At 63.8% G+C, this 17649-nt stretch overlaps 5 pseudogenes; all 5 read left to right on the top strand.

Annotated features, from left to right (window-relative positions):
- The first annotated feature begins 2267 nt into the window (after positions 1-2267).
- Positions 2268-2386, top strand: LOC142865407 (uncharacterized; annotated as a pseudogene).
- Positions 2387-5853: 3467 nt separating this feature from the next.
- On the top strand, positions 5854-5972 carry LOC142865406 (uncharacterized; annotated as a pseudogene).
- A 3470-nt stretch (positions 5973-9442) lies between these two features.
- Positions 9443-9561, top strand: LOC142865405 (uncharacterized; annotated as a pseudogene).
- Positions 9562-13031: 3470 nt separating this feature from the next.
- Positions 13032-13150, top strand: LOC142865404 (uncharacterized; annotated as a pseudogene).
- Positions 13151-16918: 3768 nt separating this feature from the next.
- Positions 16919-17037, top strand: LOC142865395 (uncharacterized; annotated as a pseudogene).
- Positions 17038-17649: the final 612 nt, after the last annotated feature.

Below are 17649 nucleotides of genomic sequence, written 5' to 3'. Positions count from 1 at the left end.
TCCTCGGCCCCTGCCTGACCGGCTCCTCCGTCGCCTGGGCCTTCCAAGGGCTTGGTGTGGACGCTGCTTCCAGGAAGCCCTCCAGAAACCCGGCAGCAGGGTGGCCGCAGCAGTCTCCAGCAGCCGTCCCTAAGTCGAGTGCGGGGGACGTGCCCCCGCTGTGCCGCGGGGGCCCAGCCTGGTGTCTTCCCTGAGGCCCTGCGGCTGCAGGCTGCTGCCGCTCCCCGCAAGGGGAGAGCCAAGGGGAGAGCCAAGGGGAGAGCCGCGGAGGTGGGGACCGCCTCCTGATGGGGACGTACGTACACGCAGCTCTCCAAGGCGGATCCCGGGGCTCTCTGTCCTGCCCGAAGGCCCAGCGGGCCTGCGGGTCCTTAGAGTGGCAAAAACATCCGAAAGCTGAGACTGAGGGTCCGGTGGGTGTCTGCACTTTTGTGCTGGGCACCCCAGGGAGGCCCGGGGGCTGGCTGGACAACGTGGTCTGCTGGGCGGGGGGCTTGGAGGAGCAACTGATGCCCTTTGCACCTTGGGTAGCAAGAGTCTGAGGTGTCTCTGAGCCCTGTGCCATGTCCGGGGGGGGGAGGTGCGGGGGGGGGAGGAGGAGGAGGAGGAGGTGGGAAGGGCCGGGGCCTGCAGTCCTGTTCCCGGGGTGGCACGGCAAGTGGCTTCTTCCACAGGCTGCTTGGCCTGGGCTCCCTGCACCTGGGCCTTTGGGGGACTGGCCCTGTGCTTGCCAACACTTCCTGCAGGGACCCAGAGCTGGGAGGTGGCATCTCTCAGCCCTGGGTCGGGCAGAGCCCCAGCGGGCCATGCCCACAACCTCTCTCAGCACCGGTCCCCCAGAAGGCTCCTTGGGGACCAGGATTCTCTTGCGGTGACTCTCTAAGGTCTGGCCCCTGGATGGAGGGGCACCAGGAGTAGAGGAGCAGGAAGGGGAAGGGGGTGGCCATGCGAGGGGACACTTTGAGGCCAAGTCCCAGCTTCAGCCTGATCCTCCTGGGAACCCCGCTCTGAGACAAGGAGCCGGGCTTCGCATTCCCACAGCAGCCAGTCGTGGGCTGAGGACACCTGGGGCGTTGGGAACTCCCTGGCTTCTCCTTGGTTTAACATCTAGAGCTGCTTGCGAATCGGGCTGCCACACACACCCGAGCGCAGGTGTCTTCCGCACAGACTGCGGTCCTCGCTCTTCTGAACCTCGCTAGCTCGCCACCCACCCACCCATGGGTGAACCTGGTCAGGGTACTTTCTCTCGGGGGCAGACTCTTTTCCGGGCGGGCTACCGGTGTCTCTGTTTGCTCGTTTCTTTCTTCCATTTCGGGAAAGGCTTCCTTGCTGGGTGTGGAAATCTCCTATGCCTTCCCTCGCCTATTCTGTCAGCTTTAAAATTCTCTTTCAGTTGCCACCCTCACAGATGGATTAGGAAACTCTTTCCGGTGCACTCATTAGTGAAATGACCTCAAGGAAGCTGGAATCCAATATCTAATGGCCGATTTTTAGCGAGTCCACACGCCAGGGTGGTTGGGGTCCAATGCAGCCCCGGCCAGGCCCAGGCCCCTTGGACTGGGCCACAGGAGGACACAGAGGAGGGTCCCGGCCCCCACGAAGCGGTGCCGGCAGTTCTCCACGGGCTTGGGCGTTTTCCAGAGGTAGGAGATGGAGGGGACTGATTTCTTCAGCGCCCCACAAACCACGCCACCCCACCCCACCCATGGGACACATCCCCAGAGAGAGACGCCCCATACACTGGCTGTGCCCCAGCCCTGGCCCGGGGGAATAGGCGGCAGCCCACCCACAGGGCGAGGGGGGGCGCAGCTGAAAGGGGTTGTGGGGGAGGGCGGCCCCTGGCTGGGGTCAAAGGGCGAGCGCCCCGCGCGAGCGCGCGTGCGCAGTCAGCGTCAGCGGCGGCGACGCGCCGGGGGTGGGCAGCGGGTAGGTGAAGGAGGCCGGGCGAGGAGACGAGGGGGGCTGGGAGGGCTCCACCTTGGCGAGTCCAGCCGTGGAGGCGCATCTTGTGTGAGTGAGTGTGAGTGTGTGTGTGTGTGTGTATAGAGAGACAGCCCCCCGCCCCGCCCCGCCCATCACCCCCGTCCCTGGGAGCCCGCGGGACCCGGCCGGCGAACTCAACAGGCCCGGCCCGGCGCGGGGCCTGGGGCGGGAGGCGGCGGCGGCGGCGGCGGCGGCGGCGGCGGCGGCGGCGGCGGCGGCGGCGGCGGGGGGAAAGCGCAGAGAGGCTCGGCTTCTTGAGTGGGGCAGGGGCGGCCTCCGCCGCCGTCTAGGGCCACACCACCCTGAACGCCCCCGATCTCGTCTGGTCTCGGAAGCTAAGCAGGGTGGGGCCCGGTTAGGACTTGGATGGGAGACCGCCTGGGAATACCGGGTGCCTCAGGCTGCTTCTTTTTTTTTTTTTTTTTTTTGCCTCTTGTTCTGTCCCCTTTCTGGGAGCGCGGCGGCGGCCCGGTGTGGGGGTGACCCCAACCCTCAGCGCCCGCCGCGGTGCCTGGCGCCCCAGCCCGCACCGTGGGGCCTCCTCTTGTCCCAAGCCGAGACACCGCCGCCACGCGGCAGCATGCGTGGCATCTGGACTGTCAGGTCTCAGACCAAAGGTCTGCTCTGTGGGAACCGACACGCTGGAGGAAACCTTGAGAGTCTGAGAGGGGAGGGAGTTCCAGAAGAAGGCCAGGATGTCATTTTGAGGGAGTATGTGACCAGAACTCGTCCCGTTGCTTTTGGGGGTTCTATGGGCTCCACGCAGGAATCTTTGGTGGTGGCACCTGATGTTGGGGGATCCGGAGTCACACCCAGACCTGCTCCACAGGCCTCCTTTTACTTTTCTCTTCGGATTCATTATTTTTAAAAAGTGTCTCTTACCTCTATTATTGCATTTTCTTTCCTCTCTCTTTTCAAGCAGATGATGGGAGTACAAGTATTCAGGTGACATGTATTGCCCGTGCCCCCCTCCCCCCTGTGTTCTCATTCATATACCTCTCATGTTGTTCCAGCGTATTGTGGGGGTACCAGTGTTAAGGTCGGGTACGTTGCCCTCTCCAAGCCTCCCCCCTGGGGTCAGAGCTTCAAGTGCGCCCATCCCCCAGTCGGTGCGCACCCACCCCATTCCTAATGGATGTGGATGCCCATCCCCTCCCCCCACCCGCCCGACACCCACCCGATGAAGGTGATTCCTCTCCGTCCACTTAGGTGTCCATCCGTTCGTTCCAATTTGCTGGTGAGCGCGCTCACGTGGTGCTCGTGTGTCCATTCTTGGGATACTTGGCTTACTGGAACAGGTTCCAGCTCTGGCCAGGAGAACACGAGAGGTGCCCTCTCACCGCTGCTCCTCACAGCCGAATGGCACTCCGTGGTGTCCACGCGCCACATTTTATTCATGCACTCCTGGATGGATGGGCACTCGGGTCGCTTCCACGTCTTTGCGATTGTGAATTGTGCCCTAACTGTAACCCTAACCCTTACCCAGCCCGTCTCCTCTGCCCCTGCCTGACGCACTCCTCCCCGGCCAGGCCCGTCACTGTCCTGGGCCCCCGCCTGACCGGCTCCTCCCCGCCCGGCCTGTCACCGTCCTCTGCCCCTGCCTGACATGCTCCTTCCCGCCCGGCCTCTCACCGTCCTCGGCCCCTGCCTGACCGGCTCCTCCGTCGCCTGGGCCTTCCAAGGGCTTGGTGTGGACGCTGCTTCCAGGAAGCCCTCCAGAAACCCGGCAGCAGGGTGGCCGCAGCAGTCTCCAGCAGCCGTCCCTAAGTCGAGTGCGGGGGACGTGCCCCCGCTGTGCCGCGGGGGCCCAGCCTGGTGTCTTCCCTGAGGCCCTGCGGCTGCAGGCTGCTGCCGCTCCCCGCAAGGGGAGAGCCAAGGGGAGAGCCGCGGAGGTGGGGACCGCCTCCTGATGGGGACGTACGTACACGCAGCTCTCCAAGGCGGATCCCGGGGCTCTCTGTCCTGCCCGAAGGCCCAGCGGGCCTGCGGGTCCTTAGAGTGGCAAAAACATCCGAAAGCTGAGACTGAGGGTCCGGTGGGTGTCTGCACTTTTGTGCTGGGCACCCCAGGGAGGCCCGGGGGCTGGCTGGACAACGTGGTCTGCTGGGCGGGGGGCTTGGAGGAGCAACTGATGCCCTTTGCACCTTGGGTAGCAAGAGTCTGAGGTGTCTCTGAGCCCTGTGCCATGTCCGGGGGGGGGAGGTGCGGGGGGGGGAGGAGGAGGAGGAGGAGGTGGGAAGGGCCGGGGCCTGCAGTCCTGTTCCCGGGGTGGCACGGCAAGTGGCTTCTTCCACAGGCTGCTTGGCCTGGGCTCCCTGCACCTGGGCCTTTGGGGGACTGGCCCTGTGCTTGCCAACACTTCCTGCAGGGACCCAGAGCTGGGAGGTGGCATCTCTCAGCCCTGGGTCGGGCAGAGCCCCAGCGGGCCATGCCCACAACCTCTCTCAGCACCGGTCCCCCAGAAGGCTCCTTTGGGACCAGGATTCTCTTGCGGTGACTCTCTAAGGTCTGGCCCCTGGATGGAGGGGCACCAGGAGTAGAGGAGCAGGAAGGGGAAGGGGGTGGCCATGCGAGGGGACACTTTGAGGCCAAGTCCCAGCTTCAGCCTGATCCTCCTGGGAACCCCGCTCTGAGACTGGAGCCGGGCTTCGCATTCCCACAGCAGCCAGTCGTGGGCTGAGGACACCTGGGGCGTTGGGAACTCCCTGGCTTCTCCTTGGTTTAACATCTAGAGCTGCTTGCGAATCGGGCCGCCACACACACCCGAGCGCAGGTGTCTTCCGCACAGACTGCGGTCCTCGCTCTTCTGAACCTCGCTAGCTCGCCACCCACCCACCCATGGGTGAACCTGGTCAGGGTACTTTCTCTCGGGGGCAGACTCTTTTCCGGGCGGGCTACCGGTGTCTCTGTTTGCTCGTTTCTTTCTTCCATTTCGGGAAAGGCTTCCTTGCTGGGTGTGGAAATCTCCTATGCCTTCCCTCGCCTATTCTGTCAGCTTTAAAATTCTCTTTCAGTTGCCACCCTCACAGATGGATTAGGAAACTCTTTCCGGTGCACTCATTAGTGAAATGACCTCAAGGAAGCTGGAATCCAATATCTAATGGCCGATTTTTAGCGAGTCCACACGCCAGGGTGGTTGGGGTCCAATGCAGCCCCGGCCAGGCCCAGGCCCCTTGGACTGGGCCACAGGAGGACACAGAGGAGGGTCCCGGCCCCCACGAAGCGGTGCCGGCAGTTCTCCACGGGCTTGGGCGTTTTCCAGAGGTAGGAGATGGAGGGGACTGATTTCTTCAGCGCCCCACAAACCACGCCACCCCACCCCACCCATGGGACACATCCCCAGAGAGAGACGCCCCATACACTGGCTGTGCCCCAGCCCTGGCCCGGGGGAATAGGCGGCAGCCCACCCACAGGGCGAGGGGGGGCGCAGCTGAAAGGGGTTGTGGGGGAGGGCGGCCCCTGGCTGGGGTCAAAGGGCGAGCGCCCCGCGCGAGCGCGCGTGCGCAGTCAGCGTCAGCGGCGGCGACGCGCCGGGGGTGGGCAGCGGGTAGGTGAAGGAGGCCGGGCGAGGAGACGAGGGGGGCTGGGAGGGCTCCACCTTGGCGAGTCCAGCCGTGGAGGCGCATCTTGTGTGAGTGAGTGTGTGTGTGTGTGTGTATAGAGAGACAGCCCCCCGCCCCGCCCCGCCCATCACCCCCGTCCCTGGGAGCCCGCGGGACCCGGCCGGCGAACTCAACAGGCCCGGCCCGGCGCGGGGCCTGGGGCGGGAGGCGGCGGCGGCGGCGGCGGCGGCGGCGGCGGCGGCGGCGGCGGGGGGAAAGCGCAGAGAGGCTCGGCTTCTTGAGTGGGGCAGGGGCGGCCTCCGCCGCCGTCTAGGGCCACACCACCCTGAACGCCCCCGATCTCGTCTGGTCTCGGAAGCTAAGCAGGGTGGGGCCCGGTTAGGACTTGGATGGGAGACCGCCTGGGAATACCGGGTGCCTCAGGCTGCTTCTTTTTTTTTTTTTTTTTTTTGCCTCTTGTTCTGTCCCCTTTCTGGGAGCGCGGCGGCGGCCCGGTGTGGGGGTGACCCCAACCCTCAGCGCCCGCCGCGGTGCCTGGCGCCCCAGCCCGCACCGTGGGGCCTCCTCTTGTCCCAAGCCGAGACACCGCCGCCACGCGGCAGCATGCGTGGCATCTGGACTGTCAGGTCTCAGACCAAAGGTCTGCTCTGTGGGAACCGACACGCTGGAGGAAACCTTGAGAGTCTGAGAGGGGAGGGAGTTCCAGAAGAAGGCCAGGATGTCATTTTGAGGGAGTATGTGACCAGAACTCGTCCCGTTGCTTTTGGGGGTTCTATGGGCTCCACGCAGGAATCTTTGGTGGTGGCACCTGATGTTGGGGGATCCGGAGTCACACCCAGACCTGCTCCACAGGCCTCCTTTTACTTTTCTCTTCGGATTCATTATTTTTAAAAAGTGTCTCTTACCTCTATTATTGCATTTTCTTTCCTCTCTCTTTTCAAGCAGATGATGGGAGTACAAGTATTCAGGTGACATGTATTGCCCGTGCCCCCCTCCCCCCTGTGTTCTCATTCATATACCTCTCATGTTGTTCCAGCGTATTGTGGGGGTACCAGTGTTAAGGTCGGGTACGTTGCCCTCTCCAAGCCTCCCCCCTGGGGTCAGAGCTTCAAGTGCGCCCATCCCCCAGTCGGTGCGCACCCACCCCATGCCTAATGGATGTGGATGCCCCTCCCCTCCCCCCACCCGCCCGACACCCACCCGATGAAGGTGATTCCTCTCCGTCCACTTAGGTGTCCATCCGTTCGTTCCAATTTGCTGGTGAGCGCGCTCACGTGGTGCTCGTGTGTCCATTCTTGGGATACTTGGCTTACTGGAACGGGTTCCAGCTCTGGCCAGGAGAACACGAGAGGTGCCCTCTCACCGCTGCTCCTCACAGCCGAATGGCACTCCGTGGTGTCCACGCGCCACATTTTATTCATGCACTCCTGGATGGATGGGCACTCGGGTCGCTTCCACGTCTTTGCGATTGTGAATTGTGCCCTAACTGTAACCCTAACCCTTACCCAGCCCGTCTCCTCTGCCCCTGCCTGACGCACTCCTCCCCGGCCAGGCCCGTCACTGTCCTGGGCCCCCGCCTGACCGGCTCCTCCCCGCCCGGCCTGTCACCGTCCTCTGCCCCTGCCTGACATGCTCCTTCCCGCCCGGCCTCTCACCGTCCTCGGCCCCTGCCTGACCGGCTCCTCCGTCGCCTGGGCCTTCCAAGGGCTTGGTGTGGACGCTGCTTCCAGGAAGCCCTCCAGAAACCCGGCAGCAGGGTGGCCGCAGCAGTCTCCAGCAGCCGTCCCTAAGTCGAGTGCGGGGGACGTGCCCCCGCTGTGCCGCGGGGGCCCAGCCTGGTGTCTTCCCTGAGGCCCTGCGGCTGCAGGCTGCTGCCGCTCCCCGCAAGGGGAGAGCCAAGGGGAGAGCCGCGGAGGTGGGGACCGCCTCCTGATGGGGACGTACGTACACGCAGCTCTCCAAGGCGGATCCCGGGGCTCTCTGTCCTGCCCGAAGGCCCAGCGGGCCTGCGGGTCCTTAGAGTGGCAAAAACATCCGAAAGCTGAGACTGAGGGTCCGGTGGGTGTCTGCACTTTTGTGCTGGGCACCCCAGGGAGGCCCGGGGGCTGGCTGGACAACGTGGTCTGCTGGGCGGGGGGCTTGGAGGAGCAACTGATGCCCTTTGCACCTTGGGTAGCAAGAGTCTGAGGTGTCTCTGAGCCCTGTGCCATGTCCGGGGGGGGGAGGTGCGGGGGGGGGAGGAGGAGGAGGAGGAGGTGGGAAGGGCCGGGGCCTGCAGTCCTGTTCCCGGGGTGGCACGGCAAGTGGCTTCTTCCACAGGCTGCTTGGCCTGGGCTCCCTGCACCTGGGCCTTTGGGGGACTGGCCCTGTGCTTGCCAACACTTCCTGCAGGGACCCAGAGCTGGGAGGTGGCATCTCTCAGCCCTGGGTCGGGCAGAGCCCCAGCGGGCCATGCCCACAACCTCTCTCAGCACCGGTCCCCCAGAAGGCTCCTTGGGGACCAGGATTCTCTTGCGGTGACTCTCTAAGGTCTGGCCCCTGGATGGAGGGGCACCAGGAGTAGAGGAGCAGGAAGGGGAAGGGGGTGGCCATGCGAGGGGACACTTTGAGGCCAAGTCCCAGCTTCAGCCTGATCCTCCTGGGAACCCCGCTCTGAGACTGGAGCCGGGCTTCGCATTCCCACAGCAGCCAGTCGTGGGCTGAGGACACCTGGGGCGTTGGGAACTCCCTGGCTTCTCCTTGGTTTAACATCTAGAGCTGCTTGCGAATCGGGCCGCCACACACACCCGAGCGCAGGTGTCTTCCGCACAGACTGCGGTCCTCGCTCTTCTGAACCTCGCTAGCTCGCCACCCACCCACCCATGGGTGAACCTGGTCAGGGTACTTTCTCTCGGGGGCAGACTCTTTTCCGGGCGGGCTACCGGTGTCTCTGTTTGCTCGTTTCTTTCTTCCATTTCGGGAAAGGCTTCCTTGCTGGGTGTGGAAATCTCCTATGCCTTCCCTCGCCTATTCTGTCAGCTTTAAAATTCTCTTTCAGTTGCCACCCTCACAGATGGATTAGGAAACTCTTTCCGGTGCACTCATTAGTGAAATGACCTCAAGGAAGCTGGAATCCAATATCTAATGGCCGATTTTTAGCGAGTCCACACGCCAGGGTGGTTGGGGTCCAATGCAGCCCCGGCCAGGCCCAGGCCCCTTGGACTGGGCCACAGGAGGACACAGAGGAGGGTCCCGGCCCCCACGAAGCGGTGCCGGCAGTTCTCCACGGGCTTGGGCGTTTTCCAGAGGTAGGAGATGGAGGGGACTGATTTCTTCAGCGCCCCACAAACCACGCCACCCCACCCCACCCATGGGACACATCCCCAGAGAGAGACGCCCCATACACTGGCTGTGCCCCAGCCCTGGCCCGGGGGAATAGGCGGCAGCCCACCCACAGGGCGAGGGGGGGCGCAGCTGAAAGGGGTTGTGGGGGAGGGCGGCCCCTGGCTGGGGTCAAAGGGCGAGCGCCCCGCGCGAGCGCGCGTGCGCAGTCAGCGTCAGCGGCGGCGACGCGCCGGGGGTGGGCAGCGGGTAGGTGAAGGAGGCCGGGCGAGGAGACGAGGGGGGCTGGGAGGGCTCCACCTTGGCGAGTCCAGCCGTGGAGGCGCATCTTGTGTGAGTGAGTGTGTGTGTGTGTGTGTATAGAGAGACAGCCCCCCGCCCCGCCCCGCCCATCACCCCCGTCCCTGGGAGCCCGCGGGACCCGGCCGGCGAACTCAACAGGCCCGGCCCGGCGCGGGGCCTGGGGCGGGAGGCGGCGGCGGCGGCGGCGGCGGCGGCGGCGGCGGCGGCGGCGGCGGGGGGAAAGCGCAGAGAGGCTCGGCTTCTTGAGTGGGGCAGGGGCGGCCTCCGCCGCCGTCTAGGGCCACACCACCCTGAACGCCCCCGATCTCGTCTGGTCTCGGAAGCTAAGCAGGGTGGGGCCCGGTTAGGACTTGGATGGGAGACCGCCTGGGAATACCGGGTGCCTCAGGCTGCTTCTTTTTTTTTTTTTTTTTTTTGCCTCTTGTTCTGTCCCCTTTCTGGGAGCGCGGCGGCGGCCCGGTGTGGGGGTGACCCCAACCCTCAGCGCCCGCCGCGGTGCCTGGCGCCCCAGCCCGCACCGTGGGGCCTCCTCTTGTCCCAAGCCGAGACACCGCCGCCACGCGGCAGCATGCGTGGCATCTGGACTGTCAGGTCTCAGACCAAAGGTCTGCTCTGTGGGAACCGACACGCTGGAGGAAACCTTGAGAGTCTGAGAGGGGAGGGAGTTCCAGAAGAAGGCCAGGATGTCATTTTGAGGGAGTATGTGACCAGAACTCGTCCCGTTGCTTTTGGGGGTTCTATGGGCTCCACGCAGGAATCTTTGGTGGTGGCACCTGATGTTGGGGGATCCGGAGTCACACCCAGACCTGCTCCACAGGCCTCCTTTTACTTTTCTCTTCGGATTCATTATTTTTAAAAAGTGTCTCTTACCTCTATTATTGCATTTTCTTTCCTCTCTCTTTTCAAGCAGATGATGGGAGTACAAGTATTCAGGTGACATGTATTGCCCGTGCCCCCCTCCCCCCTGTGTTCTCATTCATATACCTCTCATGTTGTTCCAGCGTATTGTGGGGGTACCAGTGTTAAGGTCGGGTACGTTGCCCTCTCCAAGCCTCCCCCCTGGGGTCAGAGCTTCAAGTGCGCCCATCCCCCAGTCGGTGCGCACCCACCCCATGCCTAATGGATGTGGATGCCCCTCCCCTCCCCCCACCCGCCCGACACCCACCCGATGAAGGTGATTCCTCTCCGTCCACTTAGGTGTCCATCCGTTCGTTCCAATTTGCTGGTGAGCGCGCTCACGTGGTGCTCGTGTGTCCATTCTTGGGATACTTGGCTTACTGGAACGGGTTCCAGCTCTGGCCAGGAGAACACGAGAGGTGCCCTCTCACCGCTGCTCCTCACAGCCGAATGGCACTCCGTGGTGTCCACGCGCCACATTTTATTCATGCACTCCTGGATGGATGGGCACTCGGGTCGCTTCCACGTCTTTGCGATTGTGAATTGTGCCCTAACTGTAACCCTAACCCTTACCCAGCCCGTCTCCTCTGCCCCTGCCTGACGCACTCCTCCCCGGCCAGGCCCGTCACTGTCCTGGGCCCCCGCCTGACCGGCTCCTCCCCGCCCGGCCTGTCACCGTCCTCTGCCCCTGCCTGACATGCTCCTTCCCGCCCGGCCTCTCACCGTCCTCGGCCCCTGCCTGACCGGCTCCTCCGTCGCCTGGGCCTTCCAAGGGCTTGGTGTGGACGCTGCTTCCAGGAAGCCCTCCAGAAACCCGGCAGCAGGGTGGCCGCAGCAGTCTCCAGCAGCCGTCCCTAAGTCGAGTGCGGGGGACGTGCCCCCGCTGTGCCGCGGGGGCCCAGCCTGGTGTCTTCCCTGAGGCCCTGCGGCTGCAGGCTGCTGCCGCTCCCCGCAAGGGGAGAGCCAAGGGGAGAGCCGCGGAGGTGGGGACCGCCTCCTGATGGGGACGTACGTACACGCAGCTCTCCAAGGCGGATCCCGGGGCTCTCTGTCCTGCCCGAAGGCCCAGCGGGCCTGCGGGTCCTTAGAGTGGCAAAAACATCCGAAAGCTGAGACTGAGGGTCCGGTGGGTGTCTGCACTTTTGTGCTGGGCACCCCAGGGAGGCCCGGGGGCTGGCTGGACAACGTGGTCTGCTGGGCGGGGGGCTTGGAGGAGCAACTGATGCCCTTTGCACCTTGGGTAGCAAGAGTCTGAGGTGTCTCTGAGCCCTGTGCCATGTCCGGGGGGGGGAGGTGCGGGGGGGGGAGGAGGAGGAGGAGGAGGTGGGAAGGGCCGGGGCCTGCAGTCCTGTTCCCGGGGTGGCACGGCAAGTGGCTTCTTCCACAGGCTGCTTGGCCTGGGCTCCCTGCACCTGGGCCTTTGGGGGACTGGCCCTGTGCTTGCCAACACTTCCTGCAGGGACCCAGAGCTGGGAGGTGGCATCTCTCAGCCCTGGGTCGGGCAGAGCCCCAGCGGGCCATGCCCACAACCTCTCTCAGCACCGGTCCCCCAGAAGGCTCCTTGGGGACCAGGATTCTCTTGCGGTGACTCTCTAAGGTCTGGCCCCTGGATGGAGGGGCACCAGGAGTAGAGGAGCAGGAAGGGGAAGGGGGTGGCCATGCGAGGGGACACTTTGAGGCCAAGTCCCAGCTTCAGCCTGATCCTCCTGGGAACCCCGCTCTGAGACTGGAGCCGGGCTTCGCATTCCCACAGCAGCCAGTCGTGGGCTGAGGACACCTGGGGCGTTGGGAACTCCCTGGCTTCTCCTTGGTTTAACATCTAGAGCTGCTTGCGAATCGGGCCGCCACACACACCCGAGCGCAGGTGTCTTCCGCACAGACTGCGGTCCTCGCTCTTCTGAACCTCGCTAGCTCGCCACCCACCCACCCATGGGTGAACCTGGTCAGGGTACTTTCTCTCGGGGGCAGACTCTTTTCCGGGCGGGCTACCGGTGTCTCTGTTTGCTCGTTTCTTTCTTCCATTTCGGGAAAGGCTTCCTTGCTGGGTGTGGAAATCTCCTATGCCTTCCCTCGCCTATTCTGTCAGCTTTAAAATTCTCTTTCAGTTGCCACCCTCACAGATGGATTAGGAAACTCTTTCCGGTGCACTCATTAGTGAAATGACCTCAAGGAAGCTGGAATCCAATATCTAATGGCCGATTTTTAGCGAGTCCACACGCCAGGGTGGTTGGGGTCCAATGCAGCCCCGGCCAGGCCCAGGCCCCTTGGACTGGGCCACAGGAGGACACAGAGGAGGGTCCCGGCCCCCACGAAGCGGTGCCGGCAGTTCTCCACGGGCTTGGGCGTTTTCCAGAGGTAGGAGATGGAGGGGACTGATTTCTTCAGCGCCCCACAAACCACGCCACCCCACCCCACCCATGGGACACATCCCCAGAGAGAGACGCCCCATACACTGGCTGTGCCCCAGCCCTGGCCCGGGGGAATAGGCGGCAGCCCACCCACAGGGCGAGGGGGGGCGCAGCTGAAAGGGGTTGTGGGGGAGGGCGGCCCCTGGCTGGGGTCAAAGGGCGAGCGCCCCGCGCGAGCGCGCGTGCGCAGTCAGCGTCAGCGGCGGCGACGCGCCGGGGGTGGGCAGCGGGTAGGTGAAGGAGGCCGGGCGAGGAGACGAGGGGGGCTGGGAGGGCTCCACCTTGGCGAGTCCAGCCGTGGAGGCGCATCTTGTGTGAGTGAGTGTGTGTGTGTGTGTGTATAGAGAGACAGCCCCCCGCCCCGCCCCGCCCATCACCCCCGTCCCTGGGAGCCCGCGGGACCCGGCCGGCGAACTCAACAGGCCCGGCCCGGCGCGGGGCCTGGGGCGGGAGGCGGCGGCGGCGGCGGCGGCGGCGGCGGCGGCGGCGGCGGCGGCGGGGGGAAAGCGCAGAGAGGCTCGGCTTCTTGAGTGGGGCAGGGGCGGCCTCCGCCGCCGTCTAGGGCCACACCACCCTGAACGCCCCCGATCTCGTCTGGTCTCGGAAGCTAAGCAGGGTGGGGCCCGGTTAGGACTTGGATGGGAGACCGCCTGGGAATACCGGGTGCCTCAGGCTGCTTCTTTTTTTTTTTTTTTTTTTTGCCTCTTGTTCTGTCCCCTTTCTGGGAGCGCGGCGGCGGCCCGGTGTGGGGGTGACCCCAACCCTCAGCGCCCGCCGCGGTGCCTGGCGCCCCAGCCCGCACCGTGGGGCCTCCTCTTGTCCCAAGCCGAGACACCGCCGCCACGCGGCAGCATGCGTGGCATCTGGACTGTCAGGTCTCAGACCAAAGGTCTGCTCTGTGGGAACCGACACGCTGGAGGAAACCTTGAGAGTCTGAGAGGGGAGGGAGTTCCAGAAGAAGGCCAGGATGTCATTTTGAGGGAGTATGTGACCAGAACTCGTCCCGTTGCTTTTGGGGTTCTATGGGCTACACGCAGGAATCTTTGGTGGTGGCACCTGATGTTGGGGGATCCGGAGTCACACCCAGACCTGCTCCACAGGCCTCCTTTTACTTTTCTCTTCGGATTCATTATTTTTAAAAAGTGTCTCTTACCTCTATGATTGCATTTTCTTTTCTCTCTCTCTTCAAGCAGATGATGGGAGTACAAGTATTCAGGTGACATGTGTTGCCCGTGCCCCCCTCCCCCCTGTGTTCTTTTTTTTTTTTTTTTTTTTGAGACAGAGTCTCGTTTTGCTGCCCAGGCTAGAGTGAGTGCCATGGCGTCAGCCTAGCTCACAGCAACCTCAATCTCCGGGCTCAAGCAATCCTGCTGCCTCAGCCTCCCGAGTAGTTGGGACTACAGGCATGCACCACCACGCCCGGCTGTGTTTTTCTATATATATTAGTTGGCCAATTAATTTCTTTCTATTTTTAGTAGAGACGGGGTCTCGCTCTTGCTCAGGCTGGTTTCGAACTCCTGACCTGGAGCAATCCGCCCGCCTCGGCCTCCCAGAGAGCTAGGATTACAGGCGTGAGCCACCGCGCCCGGCCCCCCCTGTGTTCTTATTCATATACCTCTCAGGTTGTTCCAGCGTATTGTGGGGGTACCAATGTTAAGGTCGGGTGCCTTGCCCTCTCCAAGCCTCCCCCCTCGGGTCAGAGCTTCAAGTGCGCCCATCCCCCAGTCGGTGCGCACCCACCCCATGCCTAATGGATGTGTATGCCCCTCCCCTCCCCCCACCCGCCCGACACCCACCCGATGAAGGTGATTCCTCTCTGTCCACTTAGGCGTCCATCCGTTCGTACCAATTTGCTGGTGAGCGCGCTCACGTGGTGCTCGTGTGTCCATTCTTGGGATACCTGGCTTACTGGAACGGGTCCCAGCTCTGGCCAGGAGAACACGAGAGGCGCCCTCTCACCGCTGCTCCTCACAGCCGAATGGCACTCCGTGGTGTCCACGCGCCACATTTTATTCATGCACTCCTGGATGGATGGGCACTCGGGTCGCTTCCACGTCTTTGCGATTGTGAATTGTGCCCTAACTGTAACCCTAACCCTTACCCAGCCCGTCTCCTCTGCCCCTGCCTGACGCACTCCTCCCCGGCCAGGCCCGTCACTGTCCTGGGCCCCCGCCTGTCCGGCTCCTCCCCGCCCGGCCTGTCACCGTCCTCTGCCCCTGCCTGACATGGTCCTTCCCGCCCGCCCGGCCTCTCACCGTCCTCGGCCCCTGCCTGACCGGCTCCTCCGTCGCCTGGGCCTTCCAAGGGCTTGGTGTGGACGCTGCTTCCAGGAAGCCCTCCAGGAACCCGGCAGCAGGGTGGCCGCAGCAGTCTCCAGCAGCCGTCCCTAAGTCGCTTGAGTGCGGGGGACGTGCCCCCGCTGTGCCGCGGGGGCCCAGCCTGGTGTCTTCCCTGAGGCCCTGGGGCTGCCGGCTGGGCTGCCGCTCCCCACAAGGGGAGAGCCGCGGAGGTGGGGACCGCCTCCTGATGGGGACGTACACGCAGCTCTCCACGTCGGATTCCGGGGCTCTCTGTCCTGCCCGAAGGCCCAGCTGGCCTGCGGGTCCTTAGAGTGGCAAAAACATCCGAAAACTGAGATTGAGGGTCCGGTGGGTGTCTGCACTTTTGTGCTGGGCACCCCAGGGAGGCCCGGGGGCTGGCTGGACAACGTGGTCTGCTGGGCGGGGGGGTTGGAGGAGCAACTGATGCCCTTTGCACTTTGGGTAGCAAGAGTCTGAGGTGTCTCTGAGCCCTGTGCCCTGTGGGGGGGGGCGGGGGGAGGAGGAGGAGGAGGTGGGAAGGGCCGGGGCCTGCAGTCCTGTTCCCGGGGTGGCACGGCAAGTGGCTTCTTCCACAGGCTGCTTGGCCTGGGCTCCCTGCACCTGGGCCTTTGGAGGACCGGCCCTGTGCTTGCCAACACTTCCTGCAGGGACCCAGAGCTGGGAGGTGGCATCTCTCAGCCCTGGTTCGGGCAGAGCCCCAGCGAGCCATGCCCACAACCTCTCTCAGCACCGGTCCCCCAGAAGGCTCCTTTGGGACCAGGATTCTCTTGCGGTGACTCTTTAAGGTCTGGCCCCTGGATGGAGGGGCACCAGGAGTAGAGGAGCAGGAAGGGGAAGGGGGTGGCCATGCGAGGGGACACTTTGAGGCCAAGTCCCAGCTTCAGCCTGATCCTCCTGGGAACCCCGCTCTGAGACAAGGAGCCGGGCTTCGCATTCCCACAGCAGCCAGTCGTGGGCTGAGGACACCTGGGGCGTTGGGAACTCCCTGGCTTCTCCTTGGTTTAACGTCTAGAGCTGCTTGTGAATCGCGCCGCCACACACACCCGAGCGCAGGTGTCTTCCGCACAGACTGCGGGCCTCGCTCTTCTGAATGCCGCTAGCTCGCCACCCACCCACGGGTGAACCTGGTCAGGGTGCTTTCTCTCAGGGGCAGACTCTTTTCCGGGCGGGCTACCGGTGTCTCTGTTTGCTCGTTTCTTGCTTCCATTTCGGGAAAGTCTTCCTTGCTGGGTGTGGAAATCTCCTATGCCTTCCCTCGCCTATTCTGTCAGCTTTCAAATTCTCTTTCAGTTGCCACCCTCACAGATGGATTAGGAAACTCTTTCCGGTGCACTCATTAGTGAAATGACCTCCAGGAAGCTGGAATCCAATATCTAATGGCCGATTTTTAGCGAGTCCACACGCCAGGGTGGTCGGGGTCCAATGCAGCCCCGGCCAGGCCCAGGCCCCTTGGACTGGGCCACAGGAGGACACGGAGGAGGGTCCCGGCCCCCACGAAGCGGTGCCGGCAGTTCTCCACGGGCTTGGGCGTTTTCCAGAGGTAGGAGATGGAGGGGACTGATTTCTTCAGCGCCCCCCAAACCACGCCACCCCACCCCACCCATGGGACACATCCCCAGAGAGAGACGCCCCATACACTGGCTGTGCCCCAGCCCTGGCCCCGGGGAATAGGCGGCAGCCCACCCACAGGGCGAGGGGGGGGGCGCAGCTGAAAGGGGTTGTGGGGGAGGGCGGCCCCTGGCTGGGGTCAAAGGGCGAGCGCCCCGCGCGTGCGCAGTCAGCGGCAGGCAGCGACGCGCTGGGGGTGGGCAGCGGGTAGGTGAAGGAGGCCGGGCGAGGAGACGAGGGGGGCTGGGAGGGCTCCACCTTGGCGAGTCCAGCCGTGGAGGCGCATCTTGTGTGAGTGTGAGTGAGTGTGAGTGTGTGTGTGTGTGTATAGAGAGACAGCCCCCCGTCCCGCCCCGCCCCGCCCCGCCCATCACCCCCGTCCCTGGGAGCCCGCGGGACCCGGCCGGCGAACTCAACCGGCCCGGCCCGGCGCGGGGCCTGGGGCGGGAGGCGGCGGCGGGGAAGCCCAGAGAGGCTCGGCTTCTTGAGCGGGGCAGGGGCGCCCTCCGCCGCCGTCTAGGGCCACACCACCCTGAACGCCCCAGATCTCGTCTGGTCTCGGAAGCTAAGCAGGGTCGGGCCTGGTTAGTACTTGGATGGGAGACCGCCTGGGAATACCGGGTGCCACAGGCTGCTGCTTTTTTTTTTTTTTTTTTTTGCCTCTTGTTCTGTCCCCTTTCTGGGAGCGTGGCGGCGGCCCGGGGTGGGGGTCACCCCCACCCTCAGCGCTCGCCCGCGGTGCCTGGCGCCCCAGCCCGCACCGTGGGGCCTCCTCTTGTCCCAAGCCGCGACACCGCCGCCACGCGGCAGCATGCGTGGCATCTGGACTGTCAGGTCTCAGACCAAAGGTCTGCTCTGTGGGAACCGACACGCTGGAGGAAACCTTGAGAGTCTGAGAGGGGAGGGAGTTCCAGAAGAAGGCCAGGATGTCATTTTGAGGGAGTATGTGACCAGAACTCGTCCCGTTGCTTTTGGGGTTCTATGGGCTACACGCAGGAATCTTTGGTGGTGGCACCTGATGTTGGGGGATCCGGAGTCACACCCAGACCTGCTCCACAGGCCTCCTTTTACTTTTCTCTTCGGATTCATTATTTTTAAAAAGTGTCTCTTACCTCTATGATTGCATTTTCTTTTCTCTCTCTCTTCAAGCAGATGATGGGAGTACAAGTATTCAGGTGACATGTGTTGCCCGTGCCCCCCTCCCCCCTGTGTTCTTTTTTTTTTTTTTTTTTTGAGACAGAGTCT

This window comes from Microcebus murinus, chromosome 28 (assembly GCF_040939455.1).
Source record: "Microcebus murinus isolate Inina chromosome 28, M.murinus_Inina_mat1.0, whole genome shotgun sequence".
In the NCBI taxonomy this organism is placed as follows: domain Eukaryota; kingdom Metazoa; phylum Chordata; class Mammalia; order Primates; family Cheirogaleidae; genus Microcebus; species Microcebus murinus.
The sequence above is the reverse complement of the archived record's forward strand: the minus strand, read 5'-3'. Positions and strand labels throughout refer to the sequence as shown.